The 20,282-nt window shown below is 42.3% G+C and overlaps 1 protein-coding gene across 6 annotated transcripts in view; it reads left to right on the top strand.

The window, feature by feature from the left end:
* Nucleotides 1-20,282, top strand: part of ATXN1 (ataxin 1) — a 310,686-nt gene that overhangs the window by 205,704 nt on the left and 84,700 nt on the right. For 5 of the 6 annotated variants that reach the window (XM_085310066.1, XM_085310065.1, XM_085310062.1 and 2 more), the window contains one exon: nucleotides 19,686-19,808. The gene's annotated coding sequence lies outside the window, so the exon portion shown is untranslated. Of the gene's footprint in view, nucleotides 1-10,686; nucleotides 10,776-19,685; nucleotides 19,809-20,282 lie in introns of those variants that run through there. The other variant, XM_085310068.1, reaches the window with a different exon arrangement.

Genomic DNA, 20,282 nt, shown 5'->3' with positions numbered 1-20,282 from the left:
CGCAGCGGGCAGGTTCCCAGTAGCGAGAGCCGCTGCGGCTCCCGCGAGCGCTAGAAACTTAGTTGCTTTCAAAGGCAAGCGCGGAATCTGGAGGACCCAGTACAACCTGCTGAGAGATCATAAATCGGGAGATGCTATCGGGTTTCTCTGCTTGGGCTTGTGTGGATTCAGTTAGCCGTGTGAACGAATGCCTTTGGAATACACTGGTACGTGGGGTTTTCTTTGCGGACTCGTAGACGTTGCTGTAATCAGTGCTGGCTTTGTTAGTAGGCATCTGTGTTCTGCTCCGCAGTTACTATTTCTGTTTTCTAAAAAGCGTGCGGACGGAAAGCAGTAGTTGTTCTGCCTTGGAATCGTTCAAACATTTCTGCATTTAAATTTATTGTTAGCTTTCAGCCAGGTGGTTCCTGGCCGTTGTCCATTCCGATAGACACAGAGAGCGAGCTGGCTGGTAGTAGGTTGCTGTCGTTTATCWTAGCTAGAGAAAGTGCTTAAAATGGTAGTATTCATTTGTTCCTTTTTCTGTGGCTAGTCTTCCAGCCACTTTTGTTAGTAGCCAAACTGAACCATAATGGAAAGTGAGGGAAAACTGCCTTTTGTAGATAAGGAATAACATTTTCAAATGTGCTTATACAGAATAGGTCCCYAAGTTTTGTTTTCCGATGTTGCTGTTGTGAGAATCTGTGGAGTTAGTCCCCTAACTTAGTCCTGAGGATTGCTGACATTTTTATCCGCAGCCCAGTTCTAAATGTAGTTTTCCCCACCTCCTTAGAGGCTTACTTTACAGGCTCTTCACTGATATGAATACGCTTTTGATGTATTTGCATGGAAACTAAAGCAGGAAAAGGTTTTAATGTAAGCTAGCCAAATAATCTTGSGTCTTTTGATCAGTTTCCATTAGTATTAAACCCGTAATCTGTCCTGTTAGATTTTATTTGAAAGGAAATTCAGTGTTTAAAGAAGATAAACATTCTGGTTGACATTCAATATGTCTTCTCAAGTCACCAGCAGAAACCTTGTTGAACCTTGTTGGCAGAGGTGCCTTCTGCAAAGGGTTCCTAAAAACGTCTTCCAGACTATTGGATTAGTTATTGAAATGCTCTGGCATTGCAGGAGGTCTGATACCAGTGATGGACGCTTGGTCCAAGGCCAGCTGGAGCTGAAGAGGAGCTGAGTTTTAAGACCTCTAAAATACATTAGTGGACAGCAGAAACTGAGTGCTGGGATAGTGTGGCATCCCAACTGCGGCTCATTCCTAGAAATTGATGAATGTGCATTTTAATTTGGGGAGCTCATGTAGCTGAACTTACTGACGTATTAGGGCTTAAAAGCGAGAATTCTGCAGCTTTTAAGATCGCCTGACAGTACAGACAGAGGAAGATCTAAATTTCCTTGAGGTGCTGACAGTTGTCATAGCTTTGTGCAGGCACACCTTTGTTAGTACTAACAAAAGACAGATAGCAGTTTCACACCACTGTGCTCTCTTTGGCCACTATGTAGCTTAAAACCATACCTTCACAGCTTTGGCATGGAAAATCAAAACGAGGGGTCAGCAACAAGCAGTCTTGAACAAATCGTGAATTTTAAGTGCTTTGAGTAAAGAAAATATTTAGAAAAGAAATTCAATCTGTTACTTAAAAATGGAACATTTAATTTCTTTTCTTGGAATACAGCTGCTCTCAGTTCTGTTGCTCTTGGTTTCATCTCCAGTGGCACTGCTGAAGTTGCACTGAGTGTGAGAGGAGAATTTGGCCCATGGTGTAGGACACTAGCAAATGAAGAAAAAATATCTCTGCAACAGTGACTTCCTTCAAGTATCACAGAAGACTGAAAAGCCTGGTTTGAAAACAGTTGTGGGCCTATATAAAAAAAAAAAAAAAAAAAAAAAAGTGATTTCAGCTAGAAATCATAGCTATTACGTTTCTCTGTGATAAAGCACTAGCACGTTAATACCATACACTCCCAAAAGAAACGTTGTAAGTCCAGATTGAGACTCACCCTCACCCACATCACAGAACCACTATATATTTAATGTACGATTGTCGGTAATAGACTATGTGTCTATGAAAGAAGTAAGAAGTGTTTTACTTTAAAATAATGAGTGTATTGACAAATTCAAAGGTATTGAGTCTCCTCAAACTACAGATTCACATCATGCTTGTTGCTAGCCAGCTCTGTGAGCCCCTCACTGCAACTGYAGAATTAGGAATAAACAAGCAAACTGCGGGTATTAAGTTTGTRCTTGCAGCATGGGTATGTTAACTTTACTAATTTGTCGGAAACTAAACTGTCACATTTTGGCACTCCAGCGGCAGAAAGTGTCCGGATTCTCAATTGCTGTTAGCGTTGAAGACGGCGAACTAGATTTAATTTCAGTACTTTCATCGTTTGCCATCAAAGCATTGCAGACTACCAGACAAGTGGGAGATTGCACTGGCTTTGGGTAGCTTTCAGAAAAGTAGAGCAAATTCTTTGAATTACCATGATCAAACATCTAGATTGCCTCAAGGTAACTTTAGTTCTCTTTCTGACACAGTATCTGAAGCTTGTCTTGAATTCTTCCAAGAAAGTGGTGTCCACTCTTCCTGAATTAAAAATTACAGTACTTTAAGAGGACTGCACCAGCCAGCAGAATAGCTTCGCTGCCATAAATCTATGCTATATAGATGCATGTTCAAAGTCTGTGTTTGTTCAGTTGGCCCCTCCACGTGCTCTATGTAATGGCAATGAAGCAGCCCCACTGCAGACGTGGCATAACCAAGCCTGTTAGCAGCTGGAATATTTTCTTCTCATCAGCCTCCTCCCTTATGTTTCTGCTATAACGCGCAAGATGTCATGATGATTTTGGTCATTTATTAGTCTAGGACCTATATTTGCACAGCATAGGGTCTAAACAGTTTTGTCAGCCTTTGCATTAGTTTGTGGCTCTCCTGGCATGGGTGGCGTATTTCCTGTATCCTTGTAAAGCACTAAGCTCACACTCGTTGCTTGATAAATAATTGGAATGGAAAGGTAAAATCTCATGGCCACTGTTAACAGTCCAGAAAGCCAGTAGATGGGGTGTGTGTAATTCCTGTGCAAAATCACTATGCTACATCTAAATCCAAAGATCCAACTTTCGTTTTTACCTGATTATCTACCGAGAGTCTCCTTCACTGTTAGAGATGGGCCTCAACATTGATTATAATTTTAAGTCCTCATCAGCAGAAGCACACTAAATTCTTAAATGATCCTTATGCCTATAGTGCTCGGAGTACTCTGCACAGCCTAACGGGCACCCCACTGCAGAGTTAGGCCTTTGAAATCTGGATATGAGTTTTGTGTCATAAGCCTGCTTTTAAAGTTAAACTGGTCATGAATTAGGAAAGTTCTGGATAACCAAAAATGGGCTGGGATACCACAGACTCTGGTTTAACCGGAGACTGCATTATTAGGCATAGATGCCATGGGCCAACTGTGATATACGCATGCTCTTTTCACATCTCAAAGCCCAGCATATAAGAACAGATGTCTAATAGCTCCAATAGTGTTCAAAAGGTGCTTAATTTTATTGATTATGCATATGAAACTTGAATTTACTAGCAGTGTAAATGAAATGGTTAGCTGCTGTTAACAGTTTTGTAATTATGATAATGCAGACGGTAGAAGAAAGGCGCTTGTCACATAGTGGAGGAGAGTCCATGCTTGGGCCAGTGAGGCTAGAATTCAAATACAAAGAAGCCTTAATAAGGAAACTAGTGGGTTTAGGACAGTTCCTGAGTTATCTTCCTCTGTGGATTTTAAAGCACAGCAGAGCATGAACCAACATGGAAATAAGCTGGTCCAAGGTCACTTTTGCCATTCAGAATTAAACTGTGTAGAGACTGAGTCCTGGTAGGTCTTAACTGCTTATACTTCATTTGTGATGGAGAAATGTTGAAAAGATTTGTTAATAATTAACCAAGGAAAAGCTGCTAAAATAGAATCTATGTCTGACATGCCTACACTTGAGGAAGGAGCATCTTGCTAAGAAATAAACCAAAATTAGACCACTATATCAGAATTCAGCTATCTTCTTAGAAGTAGCACAAATGCTGATGCCCAAAGATCTATAGCTGAAGTTTCCCAAGAGATCTTGGGAAGAAATGTGAGCACGCATATGCACATGCACGGCACATGCACACCTCGAGGCTATTAGTGCAATTGCAAGAATGTAAAAATTTTAAATGATAGAGTGGCCTCAATTAATTCAAAAGAAAAGTTTATTACAATATGAGGGAGTCTTGAAGGCACCAGTTTTGCTCAAGCCTATGACAGTGGAGTTAAAATATATATATATATATATATATGTATATATTGTTTTTATATATATACATATATATATATGCAAGTCTGTTACCTAGGGCTGCCCTTCAAATGAGAACCACGATAGAAGCATTTTAATCTGGTGTGGTGAAGTGGTGCCTGAAATACACCAAGGATTTAACAGTCACACAAACGATTCATTTTCTTTGCAGTCTAATTTTACATTACAACATAATCTCAGTCTCCTCTGTCTTTAATGTGCAGTTCTGCTGAGTGTGCAGTTCACATTGGCTCCTTCAGGCAGATTGCAGGTCAGCTTGTGAATGCAGGAGAATTCATGAAATTTAAGTATTTTGTATACAGTTAACTGCAGTTCTGCAGTACAAAGACTTTGCTTTATCAGCAGATGTGGTCTAGGTTTACATTTATGTCCACATTAAATTCTTATGTTTACTGCAGTCAGGGAAAAAAAAATCAGGAGCTCAGTGCAGTATTTAACAATCTGCTTTGATAGCTGGCCAATCCACTTACCCTTGCATGAAGCACATGCTACAGTAGTTTTCTCCCATTAACTCTTTGATTTCTTCCATTAACTCTTTGATGCTGGGAAATAGAAATGATTCACACGATGTGGAAAAAAAAAATGCAAGATTAGCAAAAACTTTGTGCTCACCTTGCACCAAGTCAGTAACGCATTTGTGTACTGTGGAGGTGATCAGACCGTAGTGTTTGCTGGACTGTCACGACAGACAAAGGATATTTGAGGACTCAATTCAGTATCTGCTGAATTCAGTAGGCGGAGCGAGGGACAGCATTTACATTAGGAAAATAGAATTGGGTTGGGGACTTTCTGATTAGTCAAAATTGTTCCCGGCTGTTGTTGCTCAGCTGTTTCCCATGTGACACGGCTGTTTCCTCACTTCTTGCCTGGGCTGGTGCTCTGAATTTGGAGTAGGAGGCACTTTGCCAGTGTCGCTTCTGTCTAGTTAAGGCTTTTCTTTGGACTGGGAAGGGATGAAGGGGAGTCAGATCTGTGCATGGAAAAACGATGATGGGCTTTAAGCTGTCCAGCTTAAAAAATAGCAGAAATACGCATTGCCAGCGCAGACGCGTACTTGTGGCACTTCAGCACAGTACAGCGCCTATCATGCAGCAAGTGAAGAGGGAGGTGGGATGTCACTGAGTTAATGCCATCCCTTAATGCTGCGAGGGGGTGTTGTTCACAAGCAGTGGTAGCAGCTTTCTTCCCCTCAGGGTTAAACACTGTGCTGTCCTCCTTTAAACCAAAGAAATGAGAGCCTGGGAGAAGGATACGAAAAATAGATTAGCTTAGATTGAAACCTGGCATCTAGAACACCTCAAACTTGGACAGCCCTCAAGGTAGTGCTTCAAAGGTGTTCAGCCCCCCAAGACACAGTACAGTTTTTCTGTTTGGTGAAAGTACTACTGAGGGACTCGAATCCGTCTTGGGGTTTCCTTGTGYCGGACACCGTCTGCACTAATTAGAAGGTAGCTGCTGTCTGAGCTAACCGGCGGCCAAACTGAGCCGCCTCTTAGAGGCTKATCTCTCTGAACTGCTTACATGCCTATTTTCCATCTCCCCAAATATTTAACACCAAACATTTACCCCAAATTGTTTTTATTGATTGACCAATGAAGTGTAAATATACCCAAGCCTTATTCAGCCTACTACCTATCTTTCCTCTCCTGAAGCAATCTACCATATTTTAAAATCATTAAAGCCAAATCAATGTGAATATTCTTTTTCAGGTTTTATGCTTGATAGTGCTAAAGGAGTATGGCCTCCCAATACCTTAAATTTACAACATATGCAGAGCTTCTTGAATGGTGCTGGGCTGCCTCAGCTCCCTGCAGTTCCAGAGGTATCCATCTCCTTCCCAGACTGGGACTGGGAGCACTAAGGAGAAATTTAGCACGTTGTCTGACCTAGGAATTTACCGTTCTGGCATGGATTAGCGTGATTCTCAGAATTTAGTGCTGAGAGGCACAGGATATCATTCCGGGGCACTCAGTGCCTGTGATTCTCACTGAAGCATGTAGGCCCACTTTTTCTTTGACTGCATACTAAAGACATAGCAAGTCAGCCCAGTCCAGTTTCTATAGCCACATGTGTCTGAAGCGTCTTCTGAAATATGATTAATACATGCCTGCATGTAGGTAGGATTTTAGGTTATGATTACTAATTGGTTTCAGTGTTGTTTGTTGCTTGAATGTTTTTTAATCTAAAGTAAAAGAACATCATTATTTTTAGCTTATTATGAAGCAAAACACATTTTCTCTTAAAATGTCTTCATATGAAGTAATTTGAACTAAATTTCTGCACAAGTCATTTCCGAGAGAGTGGCTGTCAAGTATGATGAAAAAAATCTGCACTTTTGCAGGGATCCAATGAGACTTTGCAAATTTAGATTTATTCTCAATGTTAAATGTGGTTGAAGATGTCAGTTTTTAAACAGCACTTTGAGAAGTAGTTAGCTTAAAAGTGTAGCAATTCAAAGCACAGAGGGAATGATTTTGAAATGTAAAGTCTTGAAACACAACGCAGAGGTTGACAGTTTCACTACAATTAGAAGCAAGGCAGGCACAACTCCCACTTCTGAAAACTTTCCTAACTGCTTCCTCTCTTGGCCTAGAAAACATTAAAAAAAAAAAAAAAAAAAAAAAAAAAAAAAAAAAAAAAACTTTGAGTGGCTTTGCGTATTAACTTAACGTAGTTACACCCAATAGTGTTAGGAGACAGCAGAGAGAGTTGCCAAGCCTGCCTGTAAAGAATAACCTTTATAGAAAGCTTCAGAGAAGTATTTTTTCAAATGCTTTCAGTTTCCTGAGAATGCTGCTTTTTTGAGGAATGCTAGTGGGGTTTTTTTTTGTTGTGTGTTTTTTTTTTTTTTTTTTTTTTTTTTTAAACAAGGCTTGATTTGTTAGGAAACCACTCCCTTCTGCTTCTGCGTTCAGGCTTACTGCTAATTGCCTTTTGGTCGATGACATTTTCCATGAATTGCCACATTCTCCCACTTTGTTACAACTTCGCGCTGGTTATGTTGTACAGCACTTCTGCCGGCTCCTCTCGGRAGGAGTGGCTAAGTGAAGGATATGATGTAGCCGGGAGACTGCGGTTATTTTCTTTCTGATAAAAGCCCTTAGGTTTGCTGGGACGGAGTTTTCCAGGGTGTTAACTGTTGGACGCGGGGAAGGCTGCTCGTGGCCGCCTAAAAGAGGCGTCTGAGGTAGACGCGATCGAGAACGCGCCGTGTCACTGTGTTGGTTTAAGCACCGCTTTGCTCTGTGCCGCTCTTCAGGATTTTACCTGAGAAGTCATGACGAGGCAGCGCCGAGCGTGTCAGGCTGCTAAAGACAGTGGGTAGCAGGCCCGGTGACATTAACCTCTCCTGAAAGGCAGTAATCTTTTCAGAAAGCAGAGCCTTCCTGCCATTGTAAAACGCACTTTAGAAATACAAATAAGCGTAAGCGGAGCAAACCACTGCAAGCAGTTTTGACAGGGGAAGAGCATTACTTACAGGCGCTCTGAGAAAACCTGTTGGTTCGTCTGGCTGTAGCCATTCTCATCACAGGTTAGCGCAGTTTTTTTTAATCCTAGTCGCAAACTGTAGCTTGAAAACAAAAACCCTGGTGCCAGCAAGGGAGTGGAAAGCAGGAAACTTAGCGCAGAGCKCCTTGTGATCCGCGGGCTGGCCCGAGCCGCCTGCTCGTCATCCTCCTGGCGCCGGGGGACAGCTCGGGTCCCCGTTGCTCTGTCCGCTGCGCTGCACTGCCCGGGACAGCTGCACGGGAGATCGTGGTGGTGCAAAGCCTGGGTGCTGCCTGGGTGGGAACGAGACACAGTGAGATAAGCCCCTATATTTAAGCTTTGTCTTAGCTCAGGAGCTGGTCAACACCTACAAATGYTTTTCCAGTCTAACTGCTTTGATCCAAAGTAGGGCTTATTGAGTTTGTGAAATGGGATAAGCTTTGCAAGTAAAAGCCCATTTTTTACTGGCATAATTGCATCCACGCTGCTGGCAGGTAAGGTTGCTGCTTTAATTGTGTCACTGCRCATAAGAGCACAGAGCTTTTACAAGTAGAAAAACTGAATTTTGACTTAGTAAGCACAGTTGGGTCCCACCTATGCTGCGGCTTTTTTGCAGTGATGTAAGATAAATAGCTGGTGTCGCAACAGGGTCTCTGACTACGTTGTTCTGCTGTCCAGTGAGAGCTTTCTCCCTCAAAAAAACTGAGGCGCATCTGATACACCAGCGGTGATGGGATATGGCATCTGCGGCGTGCTGCCTTGTGCCATGCCAGCCTGCGGTGTGCTGAACAGCGGCAGCAGCGACTACCAGCAGCAAGGGTGAGCGATAGGCACCGCTCCTGTCCTGCTGCTGCCACTGCAAAGCTGAAGGATACCGTCCCTGCCCCCCAAACCCCCCAAAACAGGGCTGGGGCTGGTGGAGTAGGGGCACTTGCTCGTGCACGGACCTGGTGGAGGCGGTGGCATGTTGCGTGCTGCAGCCCCGGTGGTAACGCCGCTGGCCCTGCCAGGGTGGTTGGAGAAGGGCACCTCCGCCTCCCTGAGCCCTGGCCCTCACTGCCAGCTCTCCCTTGCAGCCGGCTGCCAAAGGAAGCAAAGCGTAAACAGCTGAACAGACTGTTGCAGCCTCAGCTGTAGTAAATCTAGACAGGCATTTCCAGAGGTTTTTGCTGTGTTATTCACATTGCTAAGGTTGACAAAAAGTTGAGTGAAATTGAGGATGAAACCTTGGCTTGTTCAGTCCTACCCTTTTTTGCAGCTGAGGGGAAGGGAGATGGCGTATGAGAAGGGGGAGGTAGTATTCACACACTAGCGAGTGCTAAAGAAAGCTCTGCCGTGCTGAGTGCCGCAACCTCCTCCCTGCGCTACTAGGAGGCATCCTAGTAAAACTCAAATGTCGTCTGTGAAAAGGGCTCCTACGTTCCTTCAGACCAAATTCTTCTCTGTAGCTAATCCCTGCTAGCCGCGGCGCAAGGTGGAGCCAGGTGTGCCACGTTCCTGTGTTTTTCTGCTCCCCCAGCAAGCTGGTGCAGCTGGGGACTGCTCTTGTGTTACCCACACGCAGYCCATACCGCTGTGGCACAAACTACTCCCTCGTTTGCTTGAGCAGCAGAAATGAAGGCGAGAACCTATGAATTTTAAGTTTTAGGAAAGTCAGAATAAGCAGAGGACCAGGAAATGGGAGCACCTGTGCTGCATAGCTTTGGACGGGTCAATTAATCCTTCTGCAGTGAAATTCCTTTTTGCATAATGGTATGAATAATAATACTTAACTTACCTTGCAGGGGTGTTATGGACTGACTGTGCAGTTAATTTTTTTTCAGTGTTTGTATTACGTAAAGCCCTAAATGAGTGCTAAGTGTTATTGCAATTTAATTTTTATTGAGGGTTAAACATTGGTGACGTGCCCAGCTGAGCATTCGCTGGCAGTGAAGTAGGAAAGTGACCAGCAGCAAGCGGGTTTGGCAGCCAGCGATGGACAAAAATGGAAAGCAGGGCTAACTTCTTCCAGTCCTACATATCTTTTTTTTTTCTCTGTTACCACTGTTCACTTCCCATGAAGAACACGGAGCTGATCRAAATGTTGAATCAGGACTGCGTATTTTAATACGCTTTAGCTATACTGTATAAAAGGCAAATAAAGGTTAATGAAATGAAAATTTGTCTTGTAGGAGGGGCAGTGCTGCTTTAAGAGGTGAGAAAGCGGAAGCGCCTCCGCGTATGCCCCGGCGCGTCCCGTGCAAAGGATAGCTTGCTGCAAGAGATCATACCTGAGTGGTTAGAGGGCTGGTTTCCCACCGGGGAGGGGTGGCGTGCCGGCGTTCCTACGCGTTTCGTGCCGCTGCTAAGGAGGGTTTTGCACTGCCAAGCGGACTAAAAGCCTGGGCAGGGGATCGCTTGAACAAGCTGGGCGCCCTGGGGCAGCAGGACGCGTACGCTGAGGGTTGCTGCCTAGTTTGAAACGCGAGGCAGCGCCAGACCCCAGCGCGATTTCGTCTTGGAGCTGCTGAGGGCAAGAGAGAGAAGGACAGCGTGCGTGCTTCCTCCGGTTTGGTCTAACTTAGCATGAAACGGGGGCTGCCCAACGGTGGGATGACTGCCAAGCGCGACCACGCCAGCAGGTTTGGGCTCCACCTCGCCRTGCTTGCGCCTCTCTCACCTGTTGTTACCGCCTGCTCGTTCCTGTCCGTTTTTGCACGCTGTGAAATGCAAAAGCTTGTCCTAGCTACCGCTGGTAGGTGATAGCGCAACTATCTAAACTGAAGGAGTAATAGTCCTTGGGTAACGAGGGCAAATTTCTGCCCTCAGATAGGTACCCCCCAGGCCCACCGAAGTCTGCGTATTCCTGCCGTAGGAAGGAAGAATTTGGCCCATGTTTTCTCTGTACGTGTTCATTCACCACTATTGCTCTGTGCCAGTTTCCTTGAGGACATGTCTAAAGGTCAGTGAAGTCCTTTCCAGCATCGTTTTAAAGGTTTGGGCCAAAGTCTGCGTTCTACTCTGTTTTCATTGCATCGGAAAACATCACTTGGCTCTGGATTTTCTTGAGATTTTCTTTCTTTCCCAAATCTAAAAGCTGTCATGGTCTCTTATCCGAACGTAACGACAGCCTTGACTCCCTGCCTCGCTTCACGTTCAGGGAAATAGAAGTGCTCTTTCTGAATATACAAATCTGCACAAGAAAACAAACTGTAGAGATAGAGCATATATTGTGTAATGATAAATTTGTTGCATTTTTTGCATTACAGTAGAACATCTAGAGGTCAAATTTCAGATAATGTGAAATTCGTGGCGCAGTGCCAGTTTATTTGAAAGAACCTTACATTTGTCCCTAAATTTTACAAGTCATTAACTGTGCTTTCCTTTATAGCATGACGATCACCTTTAAGATGATACTCCTTTTTAGCATTATTAATTATCATTATTGTTGTTGCTGTTGTTATTCCAGGAGATCTGTATGGGAGGGACACTGAAATCTGGATTAAAAATAGTATTTTCATGTCCTCCCACTCACTGTACTTTGTGCACAGAATGCCTTTTATAAATGTAGACTTACTGCTTGGCTAGATAAAAGAAGCTGTCACTTCATTTCCATAACGGAGTCATTCCCAGGAGAATTTCATTGTTTTAGCAAWAAAATTTTTCTAAAAGGCCTCTTATTTTACCTTAGCAAGGTAAGAGAAATGAACTTCTGAGTGGTTATTCTACAAAACAATTAAGAAAAAACAAGACTGTAAGGAGATTTGTACATGTGTGAATTCTCTTCTGTTTAAAATGAGAAGTACCACCTAACTGAGAAGGTTAAAAAAAAAAACAAAAACCCATCCCCAGAGCCTTATGCAAAACCACAGATTTTTTTTTCCTTGCTCACCGAGACATTGCACATGTTTTTATCAGCACTCTCCTGAATAAACTTGGTCTTATACTTGATTAAGTTCAGCCCTATTTCAAAAGGCGCTTACGGGACTTTTCTGATTCAGACGCTTTCCYGATTTAAAGTCAGGCGTGGACAATCATTACAAATTATTACCATGCTTTAATTTTGTTATCGGGTATGTGTGTGTACTCTGGTGGAGGAGCGATCGCTACGTGCTGTGCTTAGGCGAGAGCCCCTTGAAGCGGGGCCCGTGCTTTCGCTCTGYGCCCGTAAGCGACGCGGCGTAGTGGCAGCCCCCGTCCCCGCGTGCGCGCAGTACGCTCCCCCAGCCCCTCCTGCCACTTCTGAGGCGGTTCTCGCTCCTTTTCTCAGCTGCTCTGYGTCCCAGTCCAGCTTAGAGTTCCTTTTCTTCGAACGCTGAGCGTGATAAAGCATGCAGAACTGGAGCATCAAGGAAGCGCTGGTACAGAAAGCATATGCAGCCAGCAAAAGATTCGATRTTTTCTTTCCCCCCACCCCGATCTCTCTCATTTGTCACATGTTTGGGTTTTACTAAGCATGAATTGATGCAGTTACCACTTAGTCATCCTAGACAGCTTGCTGCTATAGGTAGGTATATATGATCAAGAATGAAAGGCAAGAGGAGGAAACAAACTTTTTCTTCACAATCAAGGAAATCTTTATAGCTTCAGCATCACAGTGCCTAACACTTGCAAATTACATCGTACTAAAGAAATACAGTAAGTTCAGAAATGATTATTTATGGGAGGTTTGTGAATTCAGGATGTGATATTATGAGTCACCCAGCAGCAAACATGTTTGCACTCTGGCTAGTATGAGTCACGCTGGCGTTTGTCTCGAGCGTGGCGATTGTTTCAGTCCTTTGCTTGGCCAGGACGCGCAATGAATGAAACGCTGAGAGAGCCCCCGTTGCAGATCTACTACGTGCGGCTACGCGGGTAAATCGCAGGCTCAGCTGTAGAGTATTTCCTGTAACACACACACACGCACATGCATACGCGCACACGTGCGCACATGCACACGCCCCACCCAAGAGTAATACTGCACTTTTAAATACTAGATTCATAGAAAGGAAATGCATAATTACAAGGCTGGCTTTTGCACCACATAAAGCAGCCCACATCAAAAGGTGCTTGCCATTAATGTTTCAACAGGTAATCTCTGGATTTATTGCCAAGTGGTGTTCCTGTGAGTTAGTGTTCAGTGCCGAAATCACTGAAATCTCTGTTGTAAGCTAGTAGTCATCTTAATCCAGAAAAAAAGTTCGTCAATAGTGCCTTTGTTTAACAATACGGTGTTTCGTGTTGCATCAGGACGACAAAAGATGTGGCTGTGCTGGAAATGGGGAGAAGGTTACGGGTGGGTTCGCAGCCGGTTTCCTAAGGAAGCAAGGCTCACGTGACGGCATTGTTTCTACATGTGTGTGTCTGTCTGTCTGTGTGTCCTTAGCCTAATAACGAGYGTTGTTGTGGCCATTCCCAACCGTATCTGCTACAGGGGTGGAGGCTTTGGGATAATTAGTCCCTGAAAGTTTTGTGTAAGTGGGCAGCTGAATAGCTGTGGGAACCTGATCCCCGGGAGGCAAAAGCCACTGCCCCAGCTCAAATCTGACTGAAGGCTGAGGAGCCACTATACCGGACATCCACGAGGATTAGTGCAGCCACGGGGAAAGCTTCAGCCAAAGGTTGAGCCTTTTTGTTAGTATTTGTTAGTACTACTGCTCACAGAACTAACTTTTTAAAGTAGTTTATCTCAGGCTTATTACAAGGATTATAAATAAGCAGAAGATCAGCCACTGGTTTGGGTGCAGTTAAGTTTTGGTGATTGCGCTTTATGGATCCCCTTTTAAACACTGCCTGCTTACAGCAGARCTGTGGTTATCATCTAAGAGAAGACGTGAATGTGGGTAATGAAGGCCTGGCTCTTGAACTTGTTCTCATCCATAACAAGTTACAAGTGTGCTGTAGTTCTTCCATATGCAGGAGGCTCGTTGACTCAACTCATGGCTAAGTGGCATTTTTTGCATAGTAGCTTCCACAAAAGAAGAAGAAAAATATTCGTCGTGTAACAAGCATCCAGAATGTTTTTTTTTTTATTGCTTATATCAGTTCAATGTTACTGGCTCTGAGCCTGAATTATCTTGGACCATTTGCATTCTTTTCTCAATTTGTGTTGCTCAGAAGACCTGTAGGAATGACTATGTTGCAAATGTGCAGTCAATAGAGTTGTTTTTCCTTAAAAATTCTGTGTGAGAATGAAGAAGTTGGCGCCCTAAGTGAAACGTAAAGCAGTGTTGAAACTCCCCGTCCACTCCCTGTTATTCCTGTTTGGATAGCCATGAGAAAATGGCTAATAGGGGTGCTTATGTTAGGGAGGCGATGAATTTTTTTTTAAGGCTATATCATTCACATCTGATAGAATATATTTATTTGATATTTTTCTTCTTCAGCTTCTGTGTTATTTCTTCTTAGGCAGAGCAGCCTTGATGTGCTTGTTAGTTTTCTTTTCACCTAATGGCATTGTGTGTTGCACCCACTGCCTATCTGTTTGCTTGCTTTTGTTTAATGTCTTACTCAACACAGTGGAGGCACTTCTGAAAGTAGGTGTTTTTTTAGACCGAATCTTGAGACACTGACTTCTAAATGAGAAGCAGTTGTGCTAGTTATTCAGAATCACTCATAATCTTCAGTACTGGCTAGTACCCCGGAGGATGAGGCTCCAAATAATGTGTTCTCATAGCCCTTCAGCCTCGCCTGCTAGACCTATCTGTCTGCTGTTTGCTGACAGAAGTTCRTATCCTGCAGCGTGGTGTTTTTGTGGTGAGTACGCACCTGCACTGGCAACAGCATTCACACAGAGGAAGGATGTGCAGGGCTTGGAGGGGCCAGTGGATGTGTTCATACAGTTGAGCAAGGTAACATCTGTCTATTCTTCCCCTACTACAAATTGCAGGCCAGGATGAGTTGCTTTTGTTTCCTAAGCCCCATCACGTACATGCTGTTTTTCTGATTTAGAACCTGCAGGATATGCAGACAACTTGATTTACTATTCTCTAACTCATGGGTATTGTTATTCACCCTGCACAAGTGGGTATAACATGCTGTGAAGTTGGGCATTTCGCTGTGGACCACTTGCAGAGCCATGGGAGGTGCTTGTTTACATGACAGAGCTGTGGAGACTTGAGAGCTCAAGATGTTGTCCACTTCAAATGAGGAATAGATGTGAGACAGAAATCAGTGAGGCCTACCCATTTAATGCAAAATAGACCTTTATTCTTTTTTTTTAATACTAAGGTGATATTACTTTGCTGTAACCTTAAAGTAGGCATAAGTGTAATTAAGTCTTTTTTACACTAGCCGAACAGTTAGTGATGACTCGGCCCCATCTGGAGCGGGATRTCAGGAGGTTCTTAGATGGGCAACGTTCAGCATGACTTGTGTAGAGAAGCTTTTATTAACTTGAAATATGAAAGACAGTTGTTGGATTATTTTTTGATTTTCTGTTAGAATCGTTTTTGTGTGTGTAAAATCAACTAGACCTGTTGAAAATCATTTAGAAGCTGTTTCCTGACGTGGTAGATGATATGCACATTAGGTAATTGAAATTGCATATGCTCTAGGAAGATACAACCTTGCCTTTCTCATTGCAGTGGGGCAGGATTGAACCTGTCTGAACTATTTCATACAGAGGGAGAATAAAGGAGGAAATGAATGASTTTTTTATTTGAGTTGAAGGATTAGTTGTGGGATAATAGCAAACAACCAAGCAACTCAGGAACAACACTGCTGTCTCTTAGGAATTTTTATTAGTTTATGCTGATTTGTGAATTAGAAAAACAAAATTATATGATGCAAGAGAGCAAGGAAAGACAATAAAAAAACTACAGGAAAGGATTGGAAAAAGGATGATCTCTAATTGCCTGCTCTTCAAAGCAAGATGAAGAGTATGCCCTTTTCTTGGAATAAATGCAGGGTATTGCACAGAGCTGATTTCTGATTTTTGGTCTTGCCAATTTGCAGTTGCTTGTTTGTACTGTGATTCTTACTTGTTGATTGGCCTKGGGTCTAACTTATAGTATCTAAATACTCATAAGAAGTACTTCCATGTTCTTTGATTTGAAGTCCGTTCATCACTCAATTGCAGTTCTAATCTCTCGGCTCAATGTACTTATAGCTCAAAGGCAGGGTTGTGCTGTGATATTTGAATAACCATAATGCTGTTGGACCATAAAAACAGCTTCATTATGTAACACTTCCCATTTATAGTGAATGCGTGATCACTAACCATATATGTGAAAATGATTCATGGATGATATTGAAACTTCGGTTGCAAAGCATGGTTAGAATTTACTTTATACTACAGGCCAGAACCATGCTATATGTGTGTGAGAGGACAAATTGTTTCTGATCGGGTACCTTCATTTGTAGTATAAGATGGTTACAAAARTTATATCCATATATCCAGCACATTATGGAAGTGATCCAGAAGAACAGGCTTTCATAATGGACTTCTGGTTTTTGGGACAGACTGATCTCAGATACTATAAGCTCTCTACACTTTCAGCATCTTCAGAGGAGTTAGCCTTTGTTCTGGAGAACAGAGGGTGTGAAATATGCCCCATGATGCCCACACATCTTCCTTGACAGTCACTCAGAGCTAAGACTCTGCATGATCTGGGGAAGAGCATGTCACTGCAGACTGTCAGATACAGCATAGCAAAAAGATGGTACCAATTAGGGAAGAAGTGCTCTGCTGGTCAGGACAAGGTTGTGCCCCCCTCAAGATCATACCTCTTTATGTCCTGAAGCTTGTACTACACTGCCTTTAAGCATGAAAATGCTTAAGATTTAATGTTCCCTTAAATGGGAACATTTATAGGCAGATGAATTTTGCCCATCACAGAAACAAGTGCCTAAGGGTAAGGCCAGGTGAACAAGTTTTTGCAGGTTAAACTAGCTTGTGCATTTATAGTACAGCATCTGCTCCATAGTAGCTGTCTGTATGCATGGTGCGTATGTACCCYGTGGTGAGTAAGAGGTCTCTCACTTTTCTTTCCCTAAAAGGTAGGTTGGTTACCCTGCTTCATGTCCTCTTTCCCATGATATAAAAGTGCATAAACAAGGATAACTGCCAGAGATCACCAGTGCAGTGTATCACACTGATGCTTGTCTGGTGTCTACAAACTAGTAGAGGTCTGCAACTCAAATTCGAGACTCATAGCAAGATAACTGCATAGTTAGCATGCAGCARTTGTTTCCATTTTTCTAGCAAGTGTCTTGGTACGGGCACTGTAGCTTTGTTTAAAATGAACAGAATTAAAATTCCTAATCCAATCCTGTTAAAGTTAGTGGAAACACTTTCACTGACTGCAGTGGACTTCATTCCAATATTACATGTAGCTTACTCTCTAAGCAGCCTCACAGGGAGTACATGCAACCAGGAACGGCAGAGTTCGATATGGGAGACAATGTCTGTATGGACTTAARAACTCCCAGCTCTTATTAAAATAAGGTCAATTAGATCTTATTAAAAATAATTGGGAGCCATCTAATTTCTGCAGAAGTGTTAAATATTTTCTAGTAGTTCTTTGGAATTTGTTTTCAGGTTCACTTGAATGTTGATTGTCAAGAAATAAGTGCTGAGTGACAATTTTGGTGAAACAATAATGATGTCCAAACCCACAGTTTTTAAGAGATTTCTATTGATTGCCAAATTAACAGAGGAAAGAAAACAGAATAAGTAATTCTGAAAATGCCAAAATGTTTAATTTTAACACTTAAAACCAAAATGTTTTATGTTTTGAATTTTTTTAATCTTGAKATTTACTTCATTTAAAGAAAAAACTAATAGCTTGGAAATGGGTTAAAAATGCTAAGGGTTGGTTTTAAAGTTGAATTTTAATTTTTTCCTTTTTTTAGTTTGCTTTCTAAAGTGAAGAAGCTTATGAGGTCATGTCTGACTGTATGCTTCTCCATCAGATAGGCAGTAGGGTCCTGTTTTACCAGGAGAGAGATGTGGTTGACCAAAATCCTGAAAGTTTAGCCCAGCTTTTAGATGCTCACAAGGCTGGCTATTTAAAGGACATGGAGGTTGCAGTGCCTGTGTCATGGGGGAGGTGTACTGCCAGCTCAGAGTTTCTTAAAGGAGGAAGGCTTTTCTGGCAGGTTTGTTGCATTGCTATAATCCATCAGAGAGAGGAGAAAGACGTACATAGCTGAGACTACTCATCAGCACGGCCCATGGGACATGAGAGTCCCAGCTGACCAGAGGTGGCAGCAAACATTGAGTGCCCATGCTATGTAAGGGCTTAGCCTCAGCCAGGAATACAGTTGGGAAATAAAATKGTTTGGATTTGGATTTTGGAAGGTTTTGTTGTTGTACTTTTGTTCAGATAAAACCCGACTGTGTCAGGGCTGTAGACTCTTCTGAGTAGGTTCCTCTGCCACTGCGTTACCTTCACTCTGCTCTTCACCCATGAGCTGCTCGTGTCCATCTGTSTGACCTATTTCCTGCCTTGATGCAGGGGGGAGATTCATCTGCATTTGTCTGTAGACATTTAATCTGAAATGACTGTCTAGATTCACTTTATGGAGGGAGGGAAGGAGCCTTTTCTAGAGAGTGATTCATTCTATCCTAAAGTAGGTGCTTACGATAGGTCAGATTAATCATTTGCTAGTTTTTCCATTGACTATAAAAAAAGCTTGGACTACTTCAGGTGCAGATTTTTGGTTTGCTTATGTTTTCAGTTAAGGGATGTGAATTGTACCATCATGCTTGTAAGATAGGATTTATATGCACAAATCCTGAAACTAGATAGGAAATGCCTTAGGAGGCCTATGTCAAGGAGCTAGAAAAGGTTTGTGGCAGGAAGTGAAAAGAAGAAGAGTTCAGGAAAAACAAATAGCCCATGGGAACCTGACTGAAGGAAGAAAATGTTCAATTCAGGCCTTGTGGAAATACAAACTCTGTTTTAAGTATTACTTGTGGGGTTCAAGCAAAAAATGTAGCAYAACAGTTTCCCTAGAACCCCAGTCAAAAGTTTGAGGATAGCCTAATACCTTGATGAGAGTAAAGTAGTTGTGTGGACACACCAAAAGATATTAGCAAATACGTACCTGCCCACTCCAAAGTTGGCCATTTGCACTCTCTGGTCATATTTTTTTACACACACACACACACACACACACAGTAGATATTTAGATATTTGGCATGATATGAGGGTGAAGCTGTAGTCTGGCACTTAAAATGATGTTTTTCATATCCCCCAAATCCACTAAGTTCCTCATCTTCAAATATTTGTTGCCTTTGCACCAGGAGGTACATAATAGTAGGTCAAAAAAATTAAGAGCTGTCTGATAAAGAAATATCAGTAGCTCAAGTCAAAAAATAAGTGTGAAAGAACCCTACAATATTAAAAATCTCAATTAGGAAAAATACTTCCTGCTCAAGAGTAGTGATTATATGCATGCATATTTTTGGTTTCTGTACTCGTCTGTTGCAATATTACATGTAACAACAGAAAGAAGTAGGTGTTTGCATCCCATTTGAGGAATTCAGTGAGAACATAAACATCTTCCAGATTGGAGCTCTTTGCACACGAAGGTCTTTATTTGCACACACTTTTAAAAACAGCAACCCAGAATAGGTTTTTCTTACTCTTGTTATGGCAACAGAACTATCCAAGAATTGTTTGAATTATGTATCTTTTTCAGCAACTCTGAACTCCGTATTTTAATTATTTTTAATAACAAGTACAGAGCAAATGACTCTTCCTATCCAAGATCAGTGTCATATTGACCCTGTACTGGAATCTCCATCTTGGGAATTCATTAAAAATGTATTTGCCTCAAGGAGATACCAGAATCAATTGCTCATTTACTGAACAGTTGTATGGATTTTTCTCTTTTTATTCCTTGCTTTCCTTTCTCAGTTTGTTTTGTTTATCTTTTACAGATATATCTTACTGTATTTGAAAGAGGAAAGCCAGTGAGGACCTGTGAACAGTCTGCAGCTTCTGAAAAATCTTCATGCTAAAGGATAACCCAGGACTTCCCGAAGAAGAACCTAGTGAATGTTGTGAGTTATTAGGAGCAATAGCATGCATTTGCAGTTAGGGTCCTCATATGTGGGTATCTGCATTATGATGTTTGCTCTAGTCGTCCTGGCGTGTTGAGCATCTTTCAGCTGTACTGAAACCAAAAGGCAGATGTGTTTAGGTTGGGTTGCAAAGCCAGATTTTCATTTCTCTCCTTCTCTATTTTTTTTTTAGTGATGTTGGGGCAGAGTGGTGGTATCTAAGGAAAGATGTTGAATTTCTTTACAGTTATTTAACATAAAATCATTTTTGTTCTTTTTTGGTTTTGTTTAGCTAAATGCCTAACCCTGCTTTTAAAGGGTCTGTGACAGTGTCACCTAACAAAACTGGAAAACAATATGGATTGCTGTTCAGCAACATGTAGTTACGGTTCAAAAGTGTTACATGTTCATCTGGGCTGACTGAATAGGTGACGGCATTGAAACCCACCACTATCTCGCCATGTATATGCTCAT

The sequence above is a fragment of the Rhea americana genome, unplaced genomic scaffold (assembly GCF_003343005.1).
Source record: "Rhea americana isolate MKP2758 unplaced genomic scaffold, rheAme1 scaffold_31, whole genome shotgun sequence".
NCBI classification, from domain to species: Eukaryota; Metazoa; Chordata; class Aves; order Rheiformes; family Rheidae; genus Rhea; species Rhea americana.
This window is presented reverse-complemented; position numbering and strand designations above follow the sequence as displayed.